This window comes from Marmota marmota, unplaced genomic scaffold (assembly GCF_001458135.2).
Source record: "Marmota marmota marmota unplaced genomic scaffold, marMar, whole genome shotgun sequence".
Lineage (NCBI taxonomy): Eukaryota > Metazoa > Chordata > Mammalia > Rodentia > Sciuridae > Marmota > Marmota marmota.
In genome coordinates this window covers 1,588,415-1,594,414 of record NW_026000221.1, presented here as the reverse complement: position 1 = coordinate 1,594,414, position 6,000 = coordinate 1,588,415, and positions in this window count along the sequence as shown.

Genomic DNA, 6,000 nt, shown 5'->3' with positions numbered 1-6,000 from the left:
CTGTCTCTCACCCTGCACAAAACTCAATTTAAACTGAGTCAAAGACCTAGGAATTAGACCAGAGACCCTGCACCTACTAGAAGAAAATATAGACCCAACTCTCCAACATATCAGCTTAGGAAGTGACTTCCTTAACAAGACTCCTCAAGTGCAAGAAGTAAGATCAAGAATCAATCAATGGGATGGCACCAAACGAAAAGCTTCTTTACAGCAAAGGAAACAACCAAGAGTATGAAGAGAGCCTACAGAATGGGAGAAAATCTTTGCCACCTGCACCTCAGAAAGAGCATTGATCTCCAGGATCTATAAAGAACTCAAAAACCTTAACACCAAAAACAAACAAACAAACAAACAAAACAAATAACCCAATCAATAAACAAGCAAAGGAACCCGACAGACACTTCACAGAAGAAGAAATAGGAATGGTTAACAAATACATGAAAAAATGTTCAACATCTTTAACAATTAGAGGAATGGAAATTAAAACTTCACTGAGCAGGCGCGGTGATGCACGCCCCGTAATTGTGCAGAGGCTGAGGCAGGAGGATTAGTGAGTTCAAAGCCAGCCTCAGCAATTTATTGAGGCCTTAAGCAACTCAGTGAGAACCTGTCTCTAAATAAAATATTAAAAAGGGCTGGGGATGTGGCTCAGTGGTTAAGCACCCCTGGGTTCAATCCTTGGTACCAAACAAAACAGAACAAAAACAAACCCCCAAAAAACCAAAAACTACACGGATATTTGAGATTTCATCTCACTCCAGTCAGAATGACAATTATCAAGATTATAAGTAACAATGTTGACGAGGATGTGGGGAAATTGTATACTCATACATTGCTGGTAGGACTGCAAATTGGTGCAACCACTCTGGAAAGCAGTGTGGAGAGTCCTCAGGAAACTTGGAACCACCATTTGACCCAGCTATCCCACTCTTCAGTATATACCCAAAGGACTTAAAGTCAGCATACTATGGTGACTCGGCCTCATCAATGTTTACAGCAGCTCAAATAACAATAGCTAAGCTATGGAACCAACTTAGACGGCCTTCAACAGAGGGATGGATAAAGAAAATATGGGGGCTGGGGATGTGGCTCAGTGGTTAAATGCCCCTGGGTTCAATTCCTGGTACCAAAAAGGGAGGGAGGGAGGAAAAGGGAAAGAAAGAAAATATGGTGTATATACACAACACAAGGGAATATTACTCAGCCATAAAAAGGAATAAATATTGCTGGTAAATGAATGAATCTGGAGACTGTTACGCTAAGTGAAATAAGTCAATCTGAAAAAAAAAAGAACAATAGTTGAATGTACTCTCTGATATGTGGCTGCTAGCACAAAACAAGGTGGGGGAGGGAAGAATAGACGTTTAGTAGATTAGACAAAGAAGATAATGGGAAGAGAGTGGGACAGGAATAGGAAAGACAGTGGAATGAACTGGGCATAACTTTCCTGTATGTGAACACACCAGAGTGAATCTCCACATCATGTGCAACCCACAAGACTGGGACCCTATTTACAGTAAGGTGTACTCTGTATTTGTATAAACACACCAGAATATACTGTGCAGTCATGTGTATCTAAAAAGAACAAATAAAAAAAGTTAATTTGATGAAGTCCATTTCAATCAATTTTTTTTTTTTTTTAGCTCTGGTTGTTGTATCTAAGAATGCTTTGCTTAACCCGGTTCCCAAAAGTTTACACCTATATTTTTTTCCTAAAATTTTTATAGTTTTAGGTCCTTCACTCAGGCAGATGGTCCATTTTGAGTTATTATTTTGTGTATGATGTGAGGAAGGGTTCCTGCTTCATTTTTTATTCTTTCTTTTTTTTTTTTTTTTTCCTTTTTTTGATACTGGGGATTGAACCCAGGGGCCCGGGACACTTAACCAATGAGCTACATCCACAGCTCTATTTTTTACCTTTCTTTGAGGCAGAATGTTCTAGGTGGCCCAGTCTGACCCTGAACTTCTGATCCTCTTGCCTTAGCCCCTTGAGTCACNTTTTTTTTTTTTTTTTTTTTTTTTTTTTTGGTGGCGCTGGGAATTGAACCCAGGGCCTCGCACATGTTAGGCGAGTGCTCTACCATGGAGCTACATCTCCAGCGCTTTAATCCTTGAATGTATAATTGCAGTAGACACACTCGGCAACTGGAAGAGCACTCACGTAAGTTCTCTGGCCCCTTTGGAAGGGAAGAGTAAATGGAAGTTCCAGGCCACGACCACTCCAGACCAAAATGGTAGAACATCGCAACATTGCATTGGGGACGCCTGAAATGAAATCAGTCCATTTGTGAGACGCATGGAAAAGTTCTTCACTGAAAAGAGTCTGCCTGGTTTTCTGTCATGGCCAACTCGCACTGTCTGTATTGGCAATGGGGGACTGTAAAGTACATCTACTATCTTTGCACAGACTGAGGTTGCTAACTCTGACAACTTGGCAAAAGAAAAACATCACAGCGCTCATCGTAGAACAGGACTTTGGAGGAGTTACCTGATGGGGATGGAACCAGGGCCTCACACATGTTAGGAAGCACTATACCACTGAGCTACGTCACCAGCCTTGTATTTTATTCTTTTTTTTTTTTTTTTTTGGTACCAGGGATTGAACTTGGGGGCTGTTGCCCACTGAGCTATATTCCCAGCCCTTTTTTGTATTTTATTTAGAAACAGGGTCTCAATGAGTTGCTTAGTGCTTTGCCATTGCTGAGGCTGGCTTTGAACTCTTGATCCTCCTGCCTCAACCTCCAATGCTGCTGGGATTACAGGTGTGCGCCACTGTGCATGGTTTATTGTATTGTATTTTTTTATTTATTTTTAAAATCAAAATAAAAACCTTCAGTCTTTTCTATCTTCCCCCCTCATTTTATTTTACTTTGAGACAGGGTCTTGCTAAGAGCCCAGATTGGCCTGGAAATTGTGATCCTCCTGCCTTAGCCTTCCAAGTAGCTGAGTAGTAATAGTGACACCATACCCAGCAGTCCAATCTTATGCCTTTTTAAGTTGTAGATGGACACAATACCTGTATTTATTTATTTTTATGATGTGCTGAGGATTGAATCCAGGGCTTCACATGTGCTAGGCAAATGTTCTACCACTGAGCTACAACCCCAGCCCCCAATCTTTTTCCTTTTAAGTCCCTGACAATCCAACCCATTTGCCCTGGGTCTGTGTACACCTAGTCTTTTGGCACTGCTCAGTCTCAGCAAATGTGTGCTCATGGGATTTCTCTTCACCACTGCTCTTCAGGGTCACCCTGACTGAGGCTATAATGTCACAGCTGGGCACTGGGGTGGAAACAGCACATCACACAGACCCATCTGTAAACCAGGCTCAATTTTTTCTTTCTCAGTCAAACTCTCAACAGGATGTAGGAATGGATTGCAGGAGACAAAGTACTGCAACGGGAGCTGGAAGGGAGAGAATCGGAGACACCTCCTTGTACCCATAGGAGCCTGGTCCCTAATGCATGTGACTTTATGGATGAGGAAAGCAAAACCCAGTTTGTCAAGGAAAATTCAGGCTGCATAGTCACCTGAGGTCCCGTGGGTAGGTCTTCGGATTCTACCCAGGACCAGTATCAAGTCAGAACTCTTTCTAAAAAAAGAGTAAGAAGAAAGGGCTGGGGTTGTGGCTCAGCAGTAGCGCACTTGCCTGGCATGTGTGAGGCACTGGGATCGATTCTTAGCACCACCCATAAATAAATAAAGGTCTATCAACAACTAAAAAAAAAATATTTAAAAAATAAGAGTAAGAAGCCAGGCATGCCTGAAATCAGGTGCACGCCTGAAATCCCAGCGGCTCGGGAGGCAGAGGCAGGAGGACCGCGAGTTCAAAGCCAGCCTCAGCTACTTAGCAAGGCCCTAAGCGACTCCGCAAGACCAGATGTTTCTTTCCTTTCCTCTTTTTCCCCCCAAATTTTTATGTTTTCATTATTTATTATTATTTATTTAAACTTTAGGTTTTCATTTCCCAAAAGAAGAAAATGGAAGGGAGGTTTTATCCCATGGGCAGAGTCTCTGGGACTCCCTCCTTCTATTCCGTCTTTTCCTTGAAGATCTTCCAAGATCCTCCACTGCAGGACAGATGGATGCGTCCCACTGCAGGTCTGACAGCGTCCAGGAGAGAAACATTCCAACGCGCTGGCATTTTCAAATGGAGTTCCCAAGTGTTGAGCGCCCAACGTACCTTCAGGTTTCCGACAAGTAACTCCTCCAAAGTCCCGTTCTATGATGCGCTGCGATGTTTTTCTTTTACCAAGTTGTTAGAGTTAGCAACCTCAGTCTGTGCAAAGATAGTAGATGTACTTTACAGTCCCCCATTGCCAATACAGACAGTGCGAGTTGGCCATGACAGAAAACCAGGCCGACTCTTTTCAGTGAAGAACTTTTCCATGCGTCTCACAAGTGGACTGACTTCATGAAGCTCACCTTTGCTCTGATCTTCTCAATTATGTCCAGGAAGAACTCTTTGGCACAAGCTCAGCTACAGTACAGCAGGCCCCTTGCCCTGCAGTCCAGCATAACTGCTCTGTCCCCAGTGGACGCAGAGAACCTGTAGCCATTCAGGCCATGCGTGCTGGCTACAGAAGGCTCTTTTCCTCCTTTTTATTGAACATTGAGCCCCTGGTCTCAGAGGTGGGGTCTCCTACTCCTGACTGGTTCAGGGGACAAATTTCAGTAACAGTATACAGACATCAGCAAAGGAGTTTGCAACCTGAACAACTACATTCACCAAGTGCCAGCTTCCCCTTAGAAGGATGCCCTCACATTGATCCCAACTTTGACACATAAGCAGGTGTCTGAGTGGAGCACTGCCACACTCCACAGAAGAGGCCGAATTTTTTTTTTTTTTTTTAGACTGGGAATTTAACTCAAGGGTGCTTTACCACTGAACTACATCCCTAGCTCTTTTTATTTCTTTATTTTGGGACAGGGTCTCACTAGTTGCTTAGGGCCTTGCTAAATTGCTAAGGCTGACCTTGAGCTTGCTATCTTCCTGCCTCAGACTCTTGAGGGGCTGGGATTACAGGCAGGCCGAAATTTTTGACTCAGCAAGATTCAGAAGAAAAAGGGGAAGTGGTTTATCAGGTGCCCCAGGAGCTATAATGTCTCAGACACTGAACACTCTCATATAAATGACTCAGTTGGCCCCACTACTTGTTGGTGCCTCCTGATCAGTAGGTTAGACTCCTCCATGGTCCTAGGAGGGCAGTCACTCCTTGTCCCTTTCAGAAGGACCTTTTCAAGAAATTGATATAGCTGGGCATGGTGGCACATGCCTATAATCCCAGTGGCTGGGGAGGCTGAGGCATGAAAATTGTGAGTTCAAGGTGAGCCTCATCAACTTAGCGAGGCCCCAAGCAACTCAGCGAGACCCTGTCTTCAAAGAAAATATAATAAAGGGTTGGGGATGTGGGTCAGTGGTTAAGCATCCTTGGTTCAATCCCTGGTACCAAAAAAAAAAAAAAAAGAGAGAGAGAGAGAGAAAGAAAAGAAACTGATGTAGACAATCACCTATACATTCCCAGGTGCTCTGTCCTGGCCCCTGTCCACCAATGTGGAGGAAGATGTCGAGTGCTCCAGGTGCTCAGTCCCAAACACTCAACGCTGATTCATTATAGAGCAGCTCTGGGTAGGGGTGGCTCAGATTTTCAAGTTGTAATCTATATGTTGGGAATCCATAGCAACACCTGGTGACAACAACACAATACAGCAGCCATTAAGGGTCAGGGACCCTAACAGTGAGTGGTGCCTTCCCAGGCTATGGCTGCTAACCTGCGGGGTCCCTTACAGCCCAGTTGGCCAAGAGCAGCTTAAGGCTATATTACCTCCATCTGGAGTCAATCCAGGTGGTTGGCTCACAGTGCCAGTTGCTCTAAGGGTCCCTCGGATTTGTTCCCATCGGATATGCTGAGACACCAGACATAAAAATGGCCCTCCTGGAGGAAGTTTTTACTTGGTTCACTGTGGTGTGACAACATGGGCAACATGCAGCAGCACCAGG